At 35.2% G+C, this 25,431-nt stretch overlaps 1 long non-coding RNA gene across 2 annotated transcripts in view; it reads right to left on the reverse strand.

Annotated features, from left to right (window-relative positions):
* Positions 1-3,339: 3,339 nt before the first annotated feature.
* LOC128250553 (uncharacterized) overlaps positions 3,340-25,431 on the reverse strand; it is a 63,558-nt gene continuing 41,466 nt past the window's right edge. The window contains exon 4 of one of the 2 annotated variants that reach the window (XR_016237935.1): positions 3,340-4,797. This is a non-coding gene — a long non-coding RNA (uncharacterized LOC128250553). Of the gene's footprint in view, positions 4,798-20,229; positions 20,776-25,431 lie in introns of those variants that run through there. The other variant, XR_016237934.1, reaches the window with a different exon arrangement.

Here is a 25,431-nt window from a genome sequence, read left to right on the forward strand (position 1 = left end):
AATGTAAATAAATTAAATTTGAGTACATGAGAATTACAAGTGAAACTGATATGCGTCTGGACATTGGAAAGATATAATGGAGATAGAATAATATCTCCTAACTTGTGATGTAGAATTGGTTAACTTTATGAAGAAAGAAAAAGCAAATTTTGCTCTACATTTATAGCTTTGCTCCTGTGCTGCAAATATTCATCACAGTTACTTTCCGTTTAGTGTTCAGATATCACAAGACAAGCAAACAGATTTTAGATTTAAAGTTTAAAAGGTTCTTCTAAATTTAATAAGATTTCATAAGAGAATCAACATGTTGAATAATAAAAAGTAACAGAGAAAATGAAAGCGGATCAAATATCACATCCGTCCTGATATATGTGTATAGACAAACTCATATATGGTTAATCACTCCAAAAAAACGAAGAACAAACTCCAAAAAGACAACGCAAGCAAATATATATATATATATATATATACACACGTGCCCAGGAGCACGAGCAAGATACAAAAGCTATCCTAATATGGTAAATCTCAAGCCAGCACTAAAAGTCAGATACCCTCCTCTATCTTGATATACAGGGAGCATAGTTTTAAATATGTACCACAGGAGAATATATACATGGAAAATCTGGAAAGTTTACTTTTTATTTTAAATATTTTTTTTTTCACTTGGCAGTATGACAAATTCAAAACTATTATGATCTCTATCAATATGAAAATATGCGTAATATATTCTTGTGCTTCGGGTTAAAACCTTTTTCCTTTTATTTCTTTTGTGTAGATATTTTATAGTTTTACTTGTCTTAGACATTAGATTGCGGCCATACCGAGGCAGGATCTTGCAGAATTTTTAGTCGAGTGAATCGACCCTCAGTACTTGCGTTTTTTTTATGAGATTAGGACCTATTGTACCGGATTCTATTGCCAAACCGCTAGGTTGTGAGTACGCAAACACGCCAGCACCGGTTGTTATACTGTTCCGGAGACAAAACACAGACACCAAGACGCACACAAAGATATATATGTGTGTGTATGTATGTATGTATATATATATATATATATATATATATATATATATATATATATATATATATATATATATATATATATATATATATATATATATATGACACACCGTGTCATATATATATGTATATATATGACACGCACTGAGCTTGGAAACATCTGGTTGGGAGGCAAGCTTCTTACCACACAGCCACGTCTGCATGGATACGTTAAACATTACTTAGCCTGCTTTTATATCTGTAAGTTAAAATTCTTTGAGCATATTTTTGAAATGTCTGGAACATCAAGGAGGAAACATTCAGAATCGCTTATTTCGAGAGCTATAATCCAAGTAGAATCCAATATATCCAAACAGCATATATATTTTACGTTATACCAAGAAATTAGAGGCCTTGAGGATCTGACACAAGAGAAAACGTGTAACGCAATGGAAAATGTATTATAGGAAAGATGAAGGAGAGAGTGAAAGGTGAAAAAACATTACAAAATAAAAGAACGTAATGTGAAAGTAGAGACGGTGAAAGGCCAGAAGAAGTACGATTGAACAAGTCAGCAGTGAAGGGTAGAAAGGAAGTTGAGATTCGAATGGTCACAGCTCAAGTCGTAGTGAGAGGAGAAAGAAAAAGTGGAAGCTTGGGGGACAGAAAAGGACAGGTAAGGTTGCAAGAAAGGAAATGAATGCGAGAAAAGAGAGAAGGAGAAAAAGAAAGCGATGTCTCTCCATAAAATTTCTACTTTATACAACCAAAAATTAGGTGCGTGCTGTTAGACTGCATAGTAAGTTTTAAGACTTGAAGAGAATTAGGACAAGGAATGAATGGAAAATTAACACACGAGACAGGGACTTGCTGCTACCGTGTTATTTATCGTCCAAAATCATTACAATTACACCTCTCTCTCTCTCTGTATATATATATATATATATATATATATATATACATACATATATGTATAGCTATGAGAACCGCATGTTCTATACTCAGATGTATAATATACTTATCTTCAAATAACTCTATTGAGAAAGCATGATGTTACACATACATATAAATATGTATATATGTATATCTGTGTGCATGCGTGTATGCACACACACACACATATATATATATATATATATATATATATATATATATATTCTTATGTATAAATATATACATAGATTTTTTTATTTTATTACTATGCGCTTTTTTAAAGACTATCCAGGCTCAAGAGCCCGGTTTCTATGGCGTATGTGTCCCCCCCCCCCAGGTGAACGGGACGCCAGTCCATCGCAGCGTTACTCAAGAAACAGGACAAAGGAGTGAGAGAAAGTTGGGGGGAAAATGTACAACAGGCGTCGCCCCATCCCTGCCGGAGTCTCGTGGAGCTTAAGGTGTTTTCGGTAATAAACACACACGTCTGATCTGGGAATTGAAAACCGCGATCCTCCGACCGCACACATACACACGAGAAGAAAATCTAAACTACGGTTTACCCAATGTACACGAAACTATTCATATTTCATTTTTCAGTCTTATTAACGCTTTTTAGCAACAACTCGACTTCTGTATGTTTGCCAAAATATTGTTTGGCGTATGACTAAATGAGTACATAGTAATCTCCATCAGTGGGCGTAGTTGATCAGCGATCTTTATATAATGAATTGCGGAGATGTGTACAAAAACAAATCAAGTAGTATATTTTAGCTAACAAGTTGCCGCTTAAAACGTAATTGCACTAATGGTAGTAGCAGAATTATTATAGAAGAATACAGATTACGTAATCTAGTTTGCGTGTATACATACATTCATTCAATCATACGTATACATACATATATGTGTATGCATGTATATATCTAGGCGTATAAATATATACATACGTATATATCGATATCTATATCTATGTATTTATGTATATGCGCGCACACACACACACACGTCAGTAATATTTGTTATGGATTCTGTCTTTCACAGAATACATTTTTAGTAAATAAAGCAAAACATAATGGAAACATTTGTTATATAACTTAACTTCAACTTGTGCTAATGAAATGTACTTAAGATTTGTTTATATATACAGACATACATGCTTATATATATATATATATATATATATATATATATATATATATTCTTTTATTCTTATTCTTTCTCATGTTTCAGACATTTGACTGCGGCCATGCTGGAGCACCACGTTTTAGTCGAAGAAATCTTCCCCAAGACTTATTCTTTCTAAGCCTGGTACTTATTTTATCTGATAATATATATATATATATATATATATATATATATATATATATATATATATATATATTATTTAGGAGTTAGAGGTTTACGTATTGAATTTGTTTACCGATACTCATGTACACAGAGTAAATGTGTTTCTTTGTTTAGAGCTTAATTAATAACGTTAGCGATTAATCCCGCCTAGAATTAAGGTTGAATGTATGTAGTGATATTTAAGGTATGTTTGTTCCCAAACAACACATCTTTAGTGCTGTTCACACCGCCGGATTGGATGCAACTGCCCAGGTGTCAAGACCATAGCTATATACGTGGGGCAGCTGAAGATGAAGGTTTGTTGGATTGTTGGTACGGCTGTTATTGTACGTGGGGTATAGTTTTGTATCACATCCATTTGATATATATATAATCAATAATTTGGACAAATAAGTATACGTCGATTAATGTGTTTGAATGTTGAGTAGAGCACCCTCACAGTTTGGGATTCCTGTTATCATACACGGCAGTGAGATATATCTTTATCGATGCACCTGATGAGATCCAGACATGTAACCAAAAGATTTTTACTACTGAATCCATCACCTGTTAATATTATATATGTACATACGTATAATGTAAATATATGCGTGTGCATGATATATGCATTTGTCTTTGAAATGCATATATATACTCTAAAGTATATGTATATTTTTTTAGCGAACATTATATGTCTCATCTGTTATGAAACGAATCGCCTTTTATACAATAACTTTCTTCAGTTAAAATAGTGTTTCACTAAGCTTATGTCTTGTGGGAATATTCACAACAGCTTTCACATTTACAAATAGGCACGCATTATGTTGCCAATGATTTAGTTCCACAGTACATTGGCTAAACCTGTTTGAATGTTTTAAAGAAACAGTAAGTTAAAAGCGCAGTACTATAGTTTGTCATATCGCTCAAATATAGTATAATATCAATCCATAACGTATCTAAGGCTAACACATTGTTGGTTAGAAACTCTCATAGCTATATTCTTAATAATGTCACCCTATTTTATCATATATTTTTGATAAAAAGAAGTATAGAAGTTTCGACTATCCTTCTTTATACCCTGTGATTCATGCGTTATTTGGCTTGTATGTCTATTATGCCAAGGAAGACGCTTCTTCCCTTGCTAGAAATCGGATTGGCAATGTTTCCTTTGCTTTTCTTCGTGTGAGAAGTAGAATACGGGCAGAAAATCTAAGATTCTTGCATATTATATAATGGGGATAATTGGTGGTGACTTTATTTCTCATCGATGGAGTAAATGTTGCTGTTGCAGAATATCACCAATTTCTTCCAATGACAGATTTTAATAAAAATCAGATTAAACATCAGTCTTGTCGCTTAGTCTCTCTGATGTCTGTCTACTTGCTTGTCTTTATGTCATTTTCCCTTCTGTTTTCACCGATGTTCTTGTTAATTAACTAGCGTAATATTACAACGATCATCGACCGTATTCTTCAGGGAAGCCTGCTTGCATCTGCATGGAATACAGGAATAACAATACCATTGAAATGGCGTTGTTGTGCTATAAAAATGGAATAAACATCACCATGTTTAAACGGGAGAACGAACCGAAATATAAAAACATAAAGAACGAGAGTAACACATTGAAAGGTTTACTAGCCATTGAAATGATAAATTATGAAATTGTGATATATATAATTCAGTACATTACACCCAGACCTGCCATTATTACATTTTGGAATTAAAAAGAAAAGCAAATATTTATGTGATCTTTAACCAATACTACATAAAATATATCCCATGTCATATAAAATAATAAAATTTTAGGTCAACATTTGTTGTATTTAACACGTTTTTACAGATTGTTTTAAATGAACAACAGTAAATATAATTGCAAAATATATTTTCACGACTATATAATAACATTCATATTAAGACAAGTATTCCCTTGGAAATATTTTCCTCTATTGCCACAATAAAATTTCATTCAGAAACAGCAACAGTAATATATTACATCCGTCGTGCAAATAAATTACCAATTAAAAATGATTAAATAGAATGAAACTTTGCACGAAAGAAACATTTGAGATATTATCCGTTTTTTTTTTTCGTGCAAACTGAATACCTATACATTCAAACATATAAATATAAACAGACACGCATACATGTGCAGAAAATCGGACGCACGCGCGCACACATACTCACACAAACATATATATAAATTGAAGAGGTAAGGCTCTCACATAAAGCGCAATTGTTGCATTTAAATGATTATTCCAATATCACACTACAGGACTTATGTGCTAAACATTAACATGCTTGTGCGGTGGTATACTTTTACGTACGTAAGTGTGTGTTTGTATATTTTTGCATACACACACACACGCACATATATATATATAGAGAGAGAGAGGGAGAGGGAGAGGGAGAGAGAGAGAGAGATGTAATATATATATGCAATATTTCGCTTTGGTATTACGGTGGTAATAACTTAATGCAGACCTCAATATACGTATACTACAGAACGAAACGTTAGTTGAGTACAAAATGGTAACAAGTAAAACAGATTGACAAGGGAATAAAGCTTATGTTATCAACTTCACCAGCTTACGGCTGTTTCCAGTAAAAGATACAGTAGTCTCGTGGTTGAGTGCCTATGCACACATAAACATGGAAAAATGTATGTTTATATACATTATATAGATAGAAAATATGTATACTTTTAACTATGCATCATTTTGTATGTAATCTTATCGATTTCTCTCTCACTATCTCTCTTTCTCTGTGTATATATATATCTCTTTCTTCCTGATACCTTAGTAACTTCTAAGCTGAAGTGAAGACAGCATGTTCTTTGTCTATTACCTTACCTTCTTGGATGTTTTAGGTAAAATTATACTACTGTGTCCATCTGTTTTAATTGAATTTAAATATAATTCTCAGAATCGCATACTAGTTGTTCCCCACGAATAGAGCACATTTATTTAGCGGCCTGTACTGACGAGAAACAGATATTTTCGGTAAGAAAATATTAATTTCGAAACTAGTTTGTAGGTAACTGTATATATTTATGTAATTTTCACTTGTCTTGGCCGTATACGTTTTTCTTACTTCGCTAAATTTCCTTTCAGAACAATTCGGCCTTAGCTGACACATTACATGTGATCTTCTTCTAGCACATTAACAGTCCACGTAGTGGTCTCCTTTATATATATATATATATATATATATATATATAAATATATATATATATATATATATATATATATATATATATATATATATATATATATATATATATAAAGCAATGAGCATACGTGAAATAAACACAAAATGGCAACAAAATACCCATCGCACCCTATCTATACATATATATATATATCCAGCCATCCATCCATATATGTGTGTGTGCGTGTTAGTAGGTATGCGCCCAAAGAAATAATTGCATATTTACATACGTAAATTAATGTGATTTCTACAAATTCTTTAAATTTGCAGATGATTTAATGAAGCGTTCTATTGTCCATACTTGTCTATCGTATTTTGACACTACGCTTCAAGCATATCTTTTACTCAGTTAAACAAGCAAGAATTAACCATATATATCGCCTTACAACGTTTTATTATTAACTATACTTATCGGATTTGTAGAAGGAAATATCAGTCGCTCATTATACAGCGCTTAGTTTCTCTCTCTCACTCTGTTTTTACTTTTTGTATATATATATATATATATATATATATATATATATATATATATATCTGCCTATTTCTCCTTCTCTTTGTATATCGATGCGTTTATACACATACATACATGCGTACATATATATATATAAATACATACATAAACAGCCCGCTACGTCACACATATGTGCACATATTCAGACCCACAGATATGCACACACTGACAGAGAGCCATTAAATACATAAAAATATATAAATATTCATATAGTTACCGCCCTCACCTTCGCTGTGTGTTTGTGTATATATATATATATATATATATATAGTGGCACACACATATATCTGTATCAATTTATATATACGGCCTCACATTCTCCGTATAGATTATGTGGATGTCTATGTGCGTGTACCTGTGTCTACAGGCCTCTGTATAAGTGTTCGAGAGATTTTGTACGCTCTTCTATGTGTATATTCGTATGTATACGCGTATACAGGAAACTCAAATAAAGAGATATAGTTAGCTATAGACAGAAGATGTATCTTCATTGAAGAGTTGCCATCAGCAGATAACATGAAAAGGTCAACAACTCAGATCAAGTTGAGAATTAAACGAATGTTATTGGGTAATGATAGTTGACACAAGAATGAAAACTCGGAGGAAATGATTCATTTACTGTCATAGTCCAACGATAGACTGTCGATCAATATCGACAGTTATTATCGATAAATGTGTACATGACTTGAGAAATGAAAAATTTTCTCTCATCACTAATTCAATGATTTGATATCGAGGACAGAGAAGAGAGAAATGGATGTGTGGTCACAATTCTACGTGTTCAGATTATCCAACAATGTAACCCTTATCTATAAATCGATGAATTGTTTCCTTTGACACACACACACACATACACACACACACACACACACACACACACACAGACATACTACCCCTGTCTCTCCCTCTGCCTCTCTCACAAACACAGTCATTCGCCCTCGTAGACACACACATACAGGCACACATAAACGCGTATACACACAAACGCGTATACACACAAAGAACACGACTGCACACATATATTTGCGTTTGGGTGTGTGGATGTGTGGAAATATTTAGATATAGACTGATGGATAGATACGTATATATATATATGAATCTATATATTTACATAACTAATATATATATATATATATATATATATATATATATATATAGTCCTTTATTCTGTTACCGTTTCAGTGATTTGATTATGATTATGCTGAAGCACCGCCTTAGATGTTTATAGTCGGGGAAATCAAACTCGGGTCCTTTTATCTGTAATCCTAGTACTTAGTCTATCTAACTCGTTTGCCGGGCCGATATGATACGGGTATCTAAATACAAGTCATGGTTGGACCACATACACATACACACACACATATATATATATATATATAAACTACGGATAATCCCAATCAAACGTGTATATTGAAGTCCCTACGTGCGTGTCATGATTATAGGTGAAATGACGTCCTGGTTCTAAATTCCAGTTGCATGCAGATTTCGCATGCTCAGCCACACCGGATCCTCTAATGATCCTTTATGAATGTCTACATGCACTTGGAACTTCCATCCCAGTGCTACAAACAACCGTCGTGATTAAATGAGCAAAGGAATACTAGTATATCCAGTGTTTATCCATATTGTTGCGATGGTTATTCTGTCACTCGTAAGTGGTAAAACTACTGAGTAGAATCGTTATTCAAAAACTATACAGGCGCAGGTGTAGCTCTGTGGTAAGTAGCTTGCTTCCCAACCTCATGGTTCAGGATTCAGTCCCACTGCATGACACTTTAGAGACAAGTACCTTCTACTATAGCCTCGGGTCGACAAAATCATTGAGTTGATTTAGTAGACGGTAACAGAAAGAAGGCTGTCGTGTGTGTGTGTATATATATACAAGCGGCGACAGTAGACAGTATGGAACAAACTTTCGATTAGTCTATGTTGTCCAGAACCCCACCTAATATGGACATCCAGCCTGTGGTTATGAAGCAGTGGTCAATCTAGTCGGCATTGTTATTGGATCTGTGTCACCAATGCAAAACAAAAGGACCAATGTAAAACAAAAGGACCAATGCAAAACAAAAGGACCAATGTAAAATTAATACTAAACATGATGCCTTGCAGCCATAATTTGGAATATCGTCTCGTCAGAAAAAAAAAAAGGTTTAGCTCCAGTAATTTAGAGATAACATTTTCAGGGAGAAATTAGTAACTTCATCAGTTTAATCACAATGGTATTGGAATAATATCTAGCATCGACGAGCGTGGATGTCGGTCAAAAGGAATTAATCAAATTCATAAATTATATTTTGAATATGTGCATATCACGAGTAAAGCAAGTTTGACTGACCGGTTAAAAAAATATGCTTCGCAATCATGAACATCTGGGCTCGTTCTATTTGTGTGTCCATGGCATTGGATAAATCTGTATAAAAAGCTGTGTAGATAGCAGTTATAAGGAAACCAATGAGATGATAATCGTCGAAAACGGTGGAGAATGCATCATAAATGACAATTGCCTTTTCCAAGTCTCACTGTTTGCTTATGGAAAAACTTCCTAAAGCAGGAACACTTCATGATATTTAAACTGTTTTTGACGTTCCTCATTTTCATTGTGTATGATATGGATTTTCTAGAATGACATTAATTTCCGAACAAAATCCTCCATAGACTTCTCTTCAGCGATCCCCTGTTGAAATCTTTTTTCTTTTTCTTCTTCGCTCTTTAAAGCAGTTACGTTCGCTTTTGTTTTAAGCGCGTTATTTATGGCCATTTTAAATTAGAGAGAATTCACTTTTCACTTCCTCTTAAACGTTACTTTTACAGTAGAATTGTTTAGCCAACTTCATTCCGATGAAATGATTGAAATTTTATAGTACGTATAGGTTAGGTTAGCTTGTCACGGTGAAGACATCATTTCAACAGACACCTTAAAATCATTGCTATAAAATATGCTGCAAGTTTTATGGAAAACCCTAAATACATATAAGGAGCTATACAGTTCATTTGATTGTGTGACGAGAACGGCTAAGATTGATATGGTATGATTGAGATTCAAGGTGCAATGGAAACGTCTCACAGTTATATTGCTTTTATCGAGTTCGCTCCTGTGATTAAAGTATAGCATTGTTTATGAGAAGCAAACAGTGAGCTTCGTAGAGTTAATTATAACTAAGAACGATCTATCTGTTTTTATAGTCTTGCCATCACGGAACAATGTCAAACACTTTAACTCAATAGATCATAACAGCGACTACTTCGTTGATGGTGTTTCGCAAAACCACTCTAAAAGATAATTCCACTAAGAATATGAGTCTTTGTAATTCCATGATGATATTTTGACGTGAATTGATACATGCAAAGATGCAAACATCAATTTTTATTTACATAAAGATGTACAAGAATACATCCATAGAGTGATATGTGCATATATACATTTCCACATATGTACATAAGCACTTGCAAGCAAGAGAATATAAACAATGGAATCCTCATTCATCTAAATGAGACGGTTAATCATTGAGCGTGCAAACAAAATGAAAAGCACCACATGCTATGATTTTATGTGTATGCGAATTAAGATTTTCGAAATTCTGTGCATCAGATATATCAGATAGAGACAATATTAGAATTTTTGTCACAATTTGCTATGGATAACTATGCCTATACCAGGATGTTTATACGGTTGGATACATACCCACACACATAAATACATGCTCGGCTAACACCTATCATATAATTATCTAGCGGAATACAAACATAACCACACACACATTGAACATGTGAACCAATAAAGTGTTTTTTTTCCTTCTTTTCCGAGCGCACCTCTCTATACTTCTGTCTCACTTCTTCCCTTCCTTATTGCTTAAGTTCTTACATCTGGAATTACATTATGTTATTTAAAAAAAAGCAGTTTAGTTGTGAAGTGTAGAAGGATTAGCTGCGATTTCTACCAGATTGCGTGACCAGTTAGTAGATCTACTACCATTGTTATACGAATTGGAATATAAATATATTAGAAGACTACACGATGAGACGAAATAAATGAGAAAATATCACCTACATAGATATGACATTATCAAGCGGATATATTATAGAAGCTTCAGAAGTTTCTCCATAAAATATATATTTCCACATTGTAACATTTTCTTGTGTCGCTGGAAATTAGAATGGATTCGACTCGATAGAGATGGTCCTGTATGTATCTCATCAGCGTTATATTAAGGTGGTTTCTGTGAAATTCTTTCATACATTCACAGGCTGTTATTGGAATCAGGGACTTTAAATACCGGTTCGATAGTCTCTAGTATATTGTGAGAGCATTTAAGCGTTACAAATAATCTATAAAAGTGTGGTAAGTATTCCAGTAACAAAGCAAGAAGAGAATAAGAGTAAACATGTGAATACAATTGAGAATAGGACTCCGTTAGAACATTACATTACCAATGTTAAATTGACGAAATCCAATATAGATAAAAATCCTGAGTATAGTGCAAGACGAAATAGAAAGCTATATATGCAAATGAAGAATAGACACACAAGACTCACAGACACATGCACACACACACTTACACATAATTACATACGTACGCGTACATACACACGGTCGCGTGCACACGTACATACACACACACGCATGGTATATCAGATTCAGTAAAACGTCAAGTATCTTTTGTCTGTCTATCAGTGCATTTTTGTGTATCTATCTATATATCTACCAGCCTGTCTGCCTGCCTATCTATCTATCAATCGATCTGTCTGACTATCTATCTATCTATCTATCTATCAGTCGATCTGCCTGACTATCTATTTATCAGTCGATCTTCCTGCCTGTCTATCTGTTGATCTGCCAGCCTGCCTGCCTGCATATATATCCATCTATCTACCTGTCTATCTATCTATCTATCTATCTATCTATCCACCCATCAGTCGATCTGCCTGCCTATCTATCTATCGATCTATTGGTCTCTCTACCTATCTGTCAGCCTGTCTATTTATATACAGATATGCATGGCTGTGTGTGTATGTGTGTGCGCGCTTGTGTGCGTATGATCTTGCGTGGTTGTGTATAATTGTGTATGCGTATGTGAGTTTCTGATGAAACAAGCGTGCTGTAAGCTCACGAAAATTTGATCCCATATACAGTTAAATAATGCCTCTATTACAATAGACTCTACAAGTTGTAGAAACAATCATTAATCAGAAAAAGAGAAAACAGACTAACAGTACAATCACAAACACCACGGGTCATTTTACCGATAAATACGTCGAAGTTACGGCAGCAACTAATAACGGTCTAAATAAATATCTGCGTTACTGCCAATAAAATCATACGAAAAATTATGCGCGCGTGTGTATACATGTGTGTGTGCGTGCGTGCGTGTGGATATGACTCAGTCATTAGTGTGTGGTCCTGTATTCCTTTTGCAGATATATGCCGGGTCCCATTACATGGCGCCACCGAGAACTAACTTTGACAATGTCTTTTGAACGAATTTCATTGGGGGCTACTGCTGCATGTCAGCCCTTACACACTCTCTCTCTCTCTCTCTCTCTCTCTCTCTCTCTCTCTCTCTCTCTCTCTCTATATATATATATATATATATATATATATATATATATATATACATGCGTGTGAATAATATACCAGTGAGTCCGTGTGTGTTTGTGCATGAAGGCGCGCGGCCTAGTCTTCAGGGTGTTGCACTCAACGATTCCCAAATCGGCGGCGTGGTGTGTCCTTGAGCAAAATACGCACTGAATTGAAATTGCATAGATCTGTGATGAACAGACTTCCCGTTCAAAGAGAATGTTGGCTTCCCCGCTTAACCAGCGACTTGGCATACATTGTAGAACTACAAGTGTACAAGAAAGTGCATTGTAAGTAGTGGTGTAGAATAACATTCGATTATTCTGGACGATGCAGTTATGGAGTAATATGTGTGCGTGTGAATGTGTGTGCGCGCGATATTTTACTTTGTATTATTTGACAGTTTCCTATCGTGAATTGTGGTTAGTTGACGATGCCGTAACATCTACTTTGTAATTGATAACCACTTTACATACCTTTTTTTAAAGGGACCGTAAATGTTAAAGACGTGGACGCCCCTGCGCTTCAAAACGTGATGCCATTTCAAGTGCTATTGGAGACAACCGCGTATCGATGATCTCCTTGAATGCATAATATCTTCGCGATATAGATTTCCCAATATCTTTATCAGGTTAATGAATCATTACTGGCCTTTAAACTGCAATGTTTGCGGTTTATTTCTCCATTTTCCGGAGTATGCAATACAGGACAATTCCGTGATAGATCTTTGTGTTATAAGGAATGTTGAATATTGAATTTTTGTGCCTGTCACTGAACGACCTTCCTCTCATTAATTCTTCCCTAAATTTTCTTGATATCTCTCCAGTAATTCGGGGCTTAGATCTTTCATGTTGTATTAAAGAAATGTTCCCTGTGTAGCCTCGTTAGATTGCCAGAAGATCTGATAAAAGTTAATACTATTTGGAGAAACATAATCATATTTAGATGCCTTCGCTGAATAGAAACAAACTCCCCTTTCGAAAATCTCCCCTCTACACTCCTACCTGCATCCGCCGAAATTCTCCTGACTATCAATCGAGAGAATGTTTTACTTCAAAACCCGTGGTCTTCAAAACCATCTTCACACCACCGGATGGTCATACTAGAAGCTGACACTCCGTCGGTTACGACGACGATCGTTCCAGTTGATCCGACCAACGGAACAGCCTGCTCGTGAAATTAAAGTGCAAGTGGCTGTGACACGCGTACACTTAACTTAGTTCTCAGGGAAATTCAACATGACACAGGATGTGACAACGTGGGCTCGTTGAAATAAAGATACTAATCATTTTTGACAGCTGATGGGACTAGAGGAAAGTGAAATAAAGTGTTTTGCTCAAGGGCATAACGCGCCGCCAAGAATCGATCACGTGACCATACGCTCACGGGCTGAACACTCCAAAGACTGAGCCAAGCGCCTTCATACGAGATAACACATTCAAGATCCGGACAGGCAATAGAATCATTGAGAGATAATCGCAGCAGAAGCATTCCACCACCTTTTCCCAATTCCAGTGTCTTTGGAAACATAGTAACACATCATCAAACACATGCTAAAAAAAGACGTACCTTATTCTCTCAGACCCTTAATTCTCAATTCTGTCTGCGAGATACGTGCTTTTCATATATTTCAAACAATTATCTTTCGATAACTCTAGACTAGTTTATATACTACGTAGATTAAATACTTCTTTAACGTTGTGCCTGCTTTAACGCATGGAGCATCTTTGCTCATAATCTATTGCGACTGAGTTATCCCTAAACGTGTGTGACTGGAACTGATGACGTGGGATAAAACATTAAAGAGAAGTATAGAAAAAATAGTATAGTACCAGGTCCTAGCGATCGAATTACCGACACTACGGAAAGTGCGGGATAAATGTATCCAAGTAGTTATAGGTGCATTAGGAACTATCCCTAAGATTCCGAACAGATGTATAATGAAAATAGGTACAAAACCCAATTTAATACAGGCTCCAGAAAATAGTGATATCAGGGATCTAAAGTTACTTGTTGTAACCCGATGTTAGGAAGTTTCTTTCTTTTCCAAGTCTAATTTGTCGTGAGCATAATAATAATAATAGACTTATAAATAGAAGTACATGCAAAATATGAAATACAGAGTATAAAAATGTAACACATAATAATGTCGATAGTATAGTGAAAAGAAATATAAGAACCTATAAAGTAAGAAATGTGTAACCAAAGAAATATAAAACATAGATTACATATTTCATACGACGAAAACGTACGATAAATCCTCCCTAATATGCAGCCCACCTCCCAGTAGTAGATCACGTGGAAAGGTTTTGTTGGCAGATGTTTGTCTGACACTGTTAACTTTCCTATGAACAATAAGTTGAATTCCCAAGGCTTATTCCAGTGTATGTTAATATCAGAAGTAATACCCACACGTACAATTTATATTAAGCGCTATCATTAGAAAGGAGTGAGCTGGAAATTTGGGAGCCAGCGATAAAATTGTATTTCTGAATCGGAAAAAAGAAAATACTTTCGGAGATACTAGAAACTAGATATTTCCAAAGGTCTTCTTTTTTTTTTATTATCTCTACTTTACATAACTATTTAATTATTTTTTCTTCGCACACAGATTAATCTCATTCATGCCTTTGTCAGCAAATTTATTAAATTCTGGAAAAAAAAAAAAGAAATGTGGAGCTTTTGGAGTTTATTCGATTCTTTTCGTCAGATCACTATACCACGAACAAATTGCAAAGCTCAAAAAGAATTTCTGCGTATCTCCCTCTGTTTGTCTGTATGTCTGCCTGTCACTCTATATGTGTGTGAGTGTGCGTGTAGAAGGTTGAAAAGTAACACGCGAGTTGGTATTTAATGTATAGGACAAGGTAGAAAATGATAAAATAATTTTATCATGAAGAACATTTTAGTACTGGTTTCAGTCTTTGCGACCTTTTGAACTTAGAGTAAAACATGAAAAACAAATCGTGGAAAAATTATATGAAATGTTTTTTCAAAATGTTTCCATAGTTTTTAAATACTTGGGACATTTCCAGTGTCTGTCTGTCTGTCTGTCTGTCTCTCTCTCTCTCTCTCTCTGTCTGTCTCTCTCTCTCTCTCTCTCTCTCTCTTACTTTTGTGAAAGCTCGGTAGGTAATAGCAGATCTGAAGAAATATTTAAAATGAGGGATGTGGGTTCTTGGTTTTGATTGTGTAAACAGCAGCACCCGAGGAAAGAGACGGCGAAGAAGAAGAGGGAGTGGAAAAAAAGTTAAAGAATAATAAGAATGCGTGAGTGGTATGACAGTAGTAGGATGTATATATATATATATATATATATATATATATATATATATATATATATATATATATACAGGGTATGATGTGTATATTAGTACCATCTTATATTTCTAATTTGTGCGTGTGCGCAGTTTGTTTTTGATTTTGTCGACTACACAGTATAGTAGGTTCAGTTGGTCACCGTTTGTGAGAGAAACACCACCGTGACACAATTCGTCGTGCCGGAAATGTGGAAACGACATGATGCCCTGCCTGGCATTCGCACTGCAAGCTCTGGTACGAACATTTCATAGTGTGTGGGTGTCAATCTGAGGACAGTGCCGAGGATTCCGAAAGAGTTGGATAAGTTTAATGGTGATTACAAAGGTACGGCAGCTCAGAAAAGTCATTCTGATCGCCAGAGACATGAGAGTGTCTCAGTTTCTTATAAGGTAGGTAGTGTATGAAGGCATTCGGTATTTTGTATAAGAGGAATAAGATCAATAAGAATCGGGACTGTTGCAATAATATCGAAGCTGAGGCACGAAGAGTTAAAGCCGCTTGGCAAAAAGGTTGCACTCAAGCTCTACTGTGCATGCGAATAGAAAAAAAAAATGCTACACAAGGACAAAAATCGTGTTACACGGAGTAATAAGTACCTAGCTTGAAGCATACTGTACCAAATACTAAAGCCATGTGTTAGCCACGGCTGGAGTGCCTTTATATTTTAGCAGAATAAAAAGTGGAACATGTTAGATAATATTTTGTCAGGTGTCCATAAAATGATGCTAGTAATGAATAGAAAGCCTTTGATCATAAATCTAAAAGATCAGGGTAGATCTGGAGTTGAAGGAAACAGCAGCAAAACTGAAATAGCATATTGGATGATTTATTCAGAGATATGTCAAAGTAAGACGGGGTGCATTTGATTATTGAGCTGTTAGATGAGCACTGAGTAGCAAACATCACATCTGCTAAACAACCAGAGTTTGTTTTGCCACTGCATTTACACAAGTAATATTACTTTTCGTTTTGTAAAGAAGCCACTTCCATAACAATTCGAGAAGGTAGAGTAGAAAATTTGATACAGACATTAGTAATTAATGCTTGTCATTTGTTTTATAAAACCTGTTTTGAATTAAGTTTCCTACATACTTCAATCTTAGATAGTTTTTGGAAAAGTGACGCCAGCAAAAGTAAGACTAGAAAGTTTCTGATGGCTTCTAATCGTTGTCGCATATCCTATCGATACACCCAACGGCGGCTGTCGGAGACATATAACTAACAATTCAATAAAATGACATTATTTTCAAGAATGACTGTTCTGATATTAAGATCGATATCGATTTACAGCGAACAACTTATTGATTCAGAAGAAATTCAAGTCACAGCCCAAAAACGAAAAAGAAAGAAAGAATGTGTAAAATGAAGAGATAGTGAGAGAGAAGATGTTGAAAGGGGAAAAAATGAATTGGTATATTCTTCCATGAAATTAATCTTACGGCTAAATCTCTGCAGGAACGCCCCGTCTTCGGTTGCCTTGCAAAGTATCGAATATTAAATAATTGAATAAAATGCAGACGATATTATATTTACGCTTTACTGTATCATTTTCCAGAATCTCAAGTAAGATTAGAAGTCAATATACATGTATTAACCTTCTAAAAGACGGAAATCTGAAAAATAATCTCACTTCTTATCTGGTGCTGAATCTTATATTTTTTATTTACTTTTTTTCTGTTTCTAATCATTTAGTTGCGTTGGTTTGTTTGTTTCGTATTTTTTTTTAATGAAAGACTGGTTAACTTAATCTTATTTTTATTAAATGCCGACGCGATATTTTGTCCTGAAAGATTTTCATTAATCTTGAAAGGCTGTGAAGTGAAGTAAAGATTGCTATGAAGCAGTTTGAATATAAAATGGTGGTTCTTTGTCAATTCATGGCTATGTTTATGAGTGTGTGTTCGAGTGCTTGCAAGTGTAGAAGTGTATATTACTGGAAATATATGTGTATGTGTGTGTGAGTGTGTGTAGATATGTGTGTGTGTGTGTGTTCGTGTGTGCGTAGCAGGAACCAAAAGCAATTCCTATTTACCATTTATTTAGAAAATAAATAAGGACGTTATATCCGTGTCTGCATTCCATCCTATATAAATGTCAACCTCTTCCCTTTTCTCTTGCTCCGTCTTGGTATATTTGCATGTATATAAGTGTGCGTTTATATGTGTGTGTATATGTGTGTAGTTCGAATATAAAATTACTCACACAATTATGTCATGAAATATTTCACACAATTTCGTACTCGTGTACATAGCACATATGAATGAACGTGAAGAATTAGTGCAAACACACACGCACACATCTATCTATGAATATATGCATGGGTTCGAGTACGTGTAAATATATATATATATATATATATATATATATATATATATATATATATATATATATATATATGTATTTATTTATATACATTTTTACATACATTAATGTATGTCTATATGTAGGCGCGTGTGTGTGTGTGTGTGTGTGTGTGTGTGTGTATGTATGTGTGTGTGTATTCATATATTCATTCTTCTATTGCTAATCTTCATAAAGACAATATCAAAAATACAGCAATATTATGAAAGGGTATGTGATCTTTCACCTCCACGCAATAAAATATCGAAACGTGGCTGAAAATATCAACCGAATACGTGGTGGGTTTAAATATGTATTTTAACCTTTGCAAAACCCTTTCACTTCTTATACAAACAATGCAATAATCTTTATTTTCTTAAGAGTTACGTTCTTAACGGAAATCTATGAATATATCAATGAAGAAGATATGACTGCATGCACGTGTGTATGTATGTATGTATCTGTGTATGCACATATACATGTATGTATGTATGTATACATGCAATTGTGTATATATGTATTACATTTCTTTGTGTGAAATCATCCTGTAAAATAGTATTGGTTTCTTAACATTATGAAAAAAGTCAGATCCACAGCAAGAATGCGGTTGCAACAGCAGAGAGTAAATTACTTTTGAACTTTGGAACTGTTCTTTCTGCTTCCAAGTTGCAGTTCCTAACTACCTGTTGGCTGTTCATTTTCTGGTGTTCCGATGTAGTTTCATTATGTCTATCTCTCTATCTACCTTTCTGTCTGTCTGTCTCTCTGTATGTCTATTTATTTTGATAAACAGTGGTATACATGTATATATCTATATCCGTGTCCGCGTTTGTAGGTAAGCATATATTATATTATCTATCTATCTATATATCTATATATATATATATATATATATATATATCTGTGTGTGTGTGTGTGTGTGTGTGCGTGTACACGCACATGCACAAAAAATGCATATCAGATAACTTAGGACATAAATTCTTTAACATTTTCTCCACTTCTAGAGAAGTAGAGATGATCTCAAGAATTCTAGAAAATAGACGTACTAGGAACTGGTCAGACTTATTATCTGCAATTCCCTTACGCTATCTGTCGCATTGAAGGCACATAAGCACAATTCATTCATGTTCTTTGTAATTCACAAAAACTTACAATGAATTAACACATATCTGAGAGTGGCGTGTTGCATATATACACACATAAAGACGGATTAACATAAAAGCATGTTTGTATATTTTCAAACGGTCTCAATAAAATACTTTTTTCCCAGTGCCTCCTCAATTTTATGACCTGTGTCTCTCATATTGACAAAGATAGTTGAGTTTTATTCATGCTATATTTAGCCGCGGTCATCTTTCAAACATAACGTACGACATTGTTTAGTGTTGAGCGAAAAAACAGTAGTTAAGAAAGTCATCCCGTCCAAAAACATAGTAGGAATGACAGGAACGTGTTCTGTAACACTTTTAGTGTTGGTGACAAAACAATGTTGAGTAGCCGTGCGATATAAAAACTCTTTTCATTGTTAATTTTTCTTCTGCATATAGTAGAAAGCACTCTACACACGACCTGAAGAAAGTGAACTGTGTGTGTAATGAAATACTTCATATATACGCAGCACTGTTCGTTTTGCCCGAAGATCTGAAGTCTAATCCTGCTACGCATAAACCCTACATGCATTTTTCTTTTCAATTTTTTCTTATCTCGTTTCGCCTTGTCTTAATTTTTTCAGTTTCTGCTGGACTTCCCTCCAGTATATGACAAAGGACAATATCCAAAACGTCATAACTTTCACTCTATAAGTTTCCATTTTTACTTAAGCCAGTAATATATTCTGTGAAAATCCTTGTCATTTTGATTATTTTAATATGGTTTTCTGTTATTTTTTTGTTGATTTTCGTTTCCTTTCGCCTGAGTGTATGAGAGTGTCTATCTATATATCTATATATATATATATATATATATATATATATATATATATATATCTATAATGTATGTACATATACATGCATACACACACATGATTTACGGTTACCGTTTATGCTAGGAACAATCAGTAAGTTTGTTAACGAAGATATGCGTTGTACTTTCACGACTGTGTAAACGTGGTTGAAGTCATCAGATATGAAAATATCTTCTTTTTTTTCTCCCAATAGACGAAACGAACCTGTGTCAACGCGATAGAGTGAAAGGAAGAACGTATTTCCTTACTTTTCCTCAGAGGGCTAACCCAAATGTAATGCGAAACCTAACACATTTAATCAGTGATCGAAAACACGTCACCGCCATCTTAAATTCAAACCAGATATTCGTTTGTTTTTTTTAACTATTCCGATAAATACTTAGTAACTTGCACTGATAAAAATTTGAAAGACCAAAGGCAGCTTTCACTTTTGAATGGAATATGGAATGGTAAGTGTGGGAAGCAAGATTTCTTTTCATCTTCAAGCAAATATTTGTGATGCATTTTAATAAAATAAAGAAACGGACTTATTTGAGAAATTTCGTTCTGATGTTTTTTTTTATTTATTTTCTCTTCGTTTTTTAGATTTCGTAAATGTCTGGAAAGATATCCAAGAAAGACAAACATTAAATACAAATTTTAATTATTAATAATTCTTTGATACTAATGAAGATTACAGAATTGATTAATTATCTCATTTGCGTTATGGTTTATTAGGTAATTTTTATCTTATTTATATTGACAAACTTAAGTCCAATAATTCATATACACACAGAACATTTATTACCGTATGCAAACAGTATTCTGATTTACAACATCGTAATTTGTGAAAGCATCGAGACCAAAACAGCTATAATCCAATTCGTAGGGACACGTACGCTTTCACTGACCCAACCACCTCTTGTAATCACTCCAGTTAATAATATTTTGGTGCTTATCTAGTGGTAATTGTTCCCACACGAATCATAAAATGTGTGAGGTATTTTCTTGTTGTCTTCTTTTGAAATGTTATATTTACAACCCCCATCGGATTTGCTAAATACTCAAAGAACAAAGCTTAGCAGAAGAAGACTATCAAGAACGGAAAGTATACTGAGTTTATATGTTTCGTATATACTGTATTGGTCCAGTTCATTTCCTGCCTGATTTCAGAATTATTCAGCTTCAAATGAATTTTTGAATAGAGCCCTTTCCCGTTAGTACTACGATTATTTCAGTCCATTTCATGATATATGTGAAGAAATTCTGTAGGCATTTTTAGTTTCAGTAACATTTTTGCGGACTAATTTATCTCAGGTAGATGTTTCTTATCTACAATAGGTGGCGTTCTATTTCCTCTCTTTCTATCTTTATAAACATCCTGATCAATTTTAAATAATATGGAGTTGAGTAAATTTTGTTGACGTGGTCGAGACAATCATTCGTTGCTCCCATGCAAGCATAGCTTGCTAAAATGTACCATGGGATTGCTAATTGCAATAGGTACCTATATGGTTGCTGGCAGGTAAATCTCACTTCTAGGACCGCCAGTGGTACGTCCAAGGAGAGGGAGAGGGAAAGCGAGCGAGCGGAAGAGACAAAAAAAGAGGGAGAGAGAATTTGAGGGAAAGGGAAATTGATGGAGAAGGAAAATGACAGAGATAGGGTGGAGCGAAAATGAGAGAAATACTGGATTTGGTAATCCTTAATAAATATATTCTTTCCTTTGTTGTTTACTCGCAGGTCATTGTCAATGGAGGGAACGTATGATGGAATATGTTTCGGCCTTAACCATCTTGACCTAAAGGTTAAGATGGTTAAATATCCAGGGAATAAAGTCAAGACTTTATGATCATGACCCGAATATCTGACCACAACCTGAGGCGTAGTTACATAGAGAGGAACCCTAACACGATTGACACGTATTCCTTGCTTTCATCAAATTCACATTAAACAAACAAACATCTAATCGAAACTGCTTCATCCTTTTCTTAAGAAACGCATTGTCTGGTTTATAATTGTGTGAATATAACAGAGGCTTGATTCTTTATATAAAAACGCCGACAGGAATTTTGTCGACCGATTGCATAAGTAAATTCCTAAAAATTCAAAATGAATATTAATGAGATTGATATCACAGATCTAAAATAGCCTGCAAACACCATGAGCGCTGTGCCTTTCTGCAGACAGAGAAGAAAGTGTTAACCGAAAATTCATAAACTTTCTATAGTCTATATGAGAGACGGAATGTCTGTGTGTTTATCAAAGTGAACACTCACCTGAGTAGTTTTCATTCAGCCTTTTTGAAACCATTTAAGTCAATGATATTTAATTTTACAACAGAGTGTAGTAATAATTAAATAAAATCAATTATGGCGTTCGCTAAATTAATTATGACATATCTCACTGAAATTTGTAATAGGTTCGAATATCTGGTTGTCTGCGGGTGTATGAATGTGTGCGTGTGTATGAATGTATGCGTGTGTGTACGTGTGTGTCCGTGAGGGTGAGAGAGAGAGAGATAGCTGCGCTGTGTGAGACATTTACATGTAGTATGAAATGGTATAGCCCGCCACCAGCAAACTGCTATGTCAATGAGCAAATCCATTATTACCACGCAAAATTGAAAACCAAATACAACAGTAAAGTGTTACCCAAAGTGAGGAACAAACAATTCTGTGCTATAAGCAATGCAACCTCTAACCAAACTATAATAGACGACTGCCAGGTTAGATTACAAAGTTGAAAGGATAGTCGCCAGTATATATGGCTAGCTCGGAGCAGAATGGTTTGCGCAAATATGGCATAAATAAGATGCAGAACGGAGGGGAAATACATTGCTTTGGGTAGTGACTCTATGACCCAAAGTATTATGGTAATCACACATAATAACATTTCCGCTTGTTATATTCAATGTTTTGGCAAGTTAATTAACCGACTATCCAAAACCAGTTCCCATCCAGAATTCGGTTTTATTGCTGTCTGTTTCTTCCTATTTTTATGGCAATTCCTAACAGTAATTTCCGTTTGATGTTATTTATGCACCGCAAAATCGATCATTGTCGATGGCAGAGTTATGCAACCCTATAAACTTAATTATTGTTAGTTTGGACAGTTGAAACCGCTCACTTGCAATATCATCTTCCTCTACTACTACTACTAGCACAACTAGTAGTAGTATGAACAGCAGCAATAACCCTTTGTACTCTAGACACAAGGCCTGAAATTTGTGGGAGGGGATAGTCGATTACATCGACGCCAGTCCTTGACTGATATATATGTTTTCGACCCCGCAATAATGAAAAGCAACGTCGACCTCGGTGAAATCTGAATTCAGAACGAGAATACGGACGAATTACCGCTAAGCATTTCGCCCGACGTGCTTGATATTCATCCAGCGTGTTGCCTTAGCAGCAGCAATATTAGAAGCAGTTTCAAATTTTGGCACAAGGCCAGTCATTTGGAGGGAGATGGTAATTCGATTACATCGAATCCAGCACTCGGCAAAGTCGATCTTGACGGAATTTGAATCCCGAACGTAAATACGAAAGAAATACGCTAAGCATTTCGCCCGGCGTCCTCGGCTTTCTGCCAGCTCGCTGCCTTAGCAGTAATAATGATAATACAGAAATACTAACGTTGTGTTGATTCTAGGAGGCGATAAACACCCTAGAAATAATAGTCAAATCCTCCTCACTCTTTATAATACGGTTGACTTTAAAGGGAGAATAGGGAGAAGAAATAATATATTCCCAGATACACATTGCTTGTAGAAGGAACGGTATTATTTTCTCGGCTAGTCTGGAGGATGTTAGGATTAATAACATTCTATACGTGGTTTCAGTATTAGAAAAGAACCTCTGCTAAAAGCACCCTTAGGCCAGGTCGTAGTATTAAATCTGGCTTCAGATGAAATTTATTGTCCAAGTAAGCTACGGTGGGGCTTGAACTCACGACGTAGACATTCAGAATAAATGCCACGACGCATCTCACTTGACACTTTACGAGCTCCTAGACTGAACCACTCTAAACCACCTTTGTCGACTCCAGGAGAAATTTCTTCACATTTCTCATGTACAAGAGTTGAATTCAGATCGCAAAAATGACGGGATAAGAAGTGTAAAGCATTTCGTGTGTTTTACTCAAAATGCAGCCATCTCATTGCTTACAATACAGTAGACTGGGTCCAGATTAACCTTCAGCAAATAGCAATGACAGCAACAGCAGTAACAACAATTATGTCTACTACAAATACAAGGCCTGGAATTTTCGTAATATATTTAGCGATACTAAAGTGGCCAGCTTGCAGAATCGGTAGAGCGCCGGGCGAAATGCTTGGCGGTATTTCGTCTGCCACTGCGTTCTGAGTTCAAATTTCACCGAGGTCGACTTTGCCTTTCATTCTTTCGGAGTCGATAAATTAAGTACCAGTTACGCACTGGGGTCGATATAATCGACTTAATCCGTTTGTCTGTCCTTGTTTGTCCCCTCTGTGTGCAGCCCCTTGTGGGCAGTAAAGAAATAGGTATTTCGTCTACCGTAACGTTCTGACTTCAAATTTCACCGAGGTCGACTTTGCCTTTCATCCTTTCGGGGTCAATCAATAAGGTACCGGTTGCGTACTGGATTCAATCTAATCGACTGTCCTCCTGCACAAAAATTTCAGCTCTTGTACCTAGAGTAGTCAAGAATATATTTAGCGATACTGGAAAGGATGAAAGCAATATATGTAAGTACATATTTTATAAATAAACACTGCAGCAATTAGGCTAATCCTTCACCTTCAACGAGTTATAATAAAATGTAATTATTTCTGAAATCGGTTTAATGCTCCAAAGTTTCGTGCAAAGTTCAGTTGATTGATATATTTTGACATACTCCGTTTACTTGATCAATACTTACTTTATCGGTCTCCGAACAGACGTAAATTAAAAATTCAGACAGTTGTTGCCAATATTTTAGTCATTAAACTATGAAGATAAACGACGAAGTATTTTAGTTTTAGGACTCCACTACTCCTATCACATAATATTGGTTCCAAATCTTAGGACAAGGTTCGAAATTTAGTAGGGTGGATAAGTTAGTTATATGAAGCCCCATGCTCGTTTTATCAACCCCGAAAGGATGAAAGGTAACGTCGACCTTGGCGAAATTTGAACTCACAACATAAACACGGACGAAATACTGTTAAGCATTTTGTCCGGCGTGCTGCTAAGGATCTTGTCAGATCATCACCGTCTTCTGTCATCTGATGTTGTTTCTAGTTTTCGCACTA

Source organism: Octopus bimaculoides, chromosome 22 (genome assembly GCF_046866305.1).
Source record: "Octopus bimaculoides isolate indiv1 chromosome 22, ASM4686630v1, whole genome shotgun sequence".
Classification (NCBI taxonomy): Eukaryota; Metazoa; Mollusca; class Cephalopoda; order Octopoda; family Octopodidae; genus Octopus; species Octopus bimaculoides.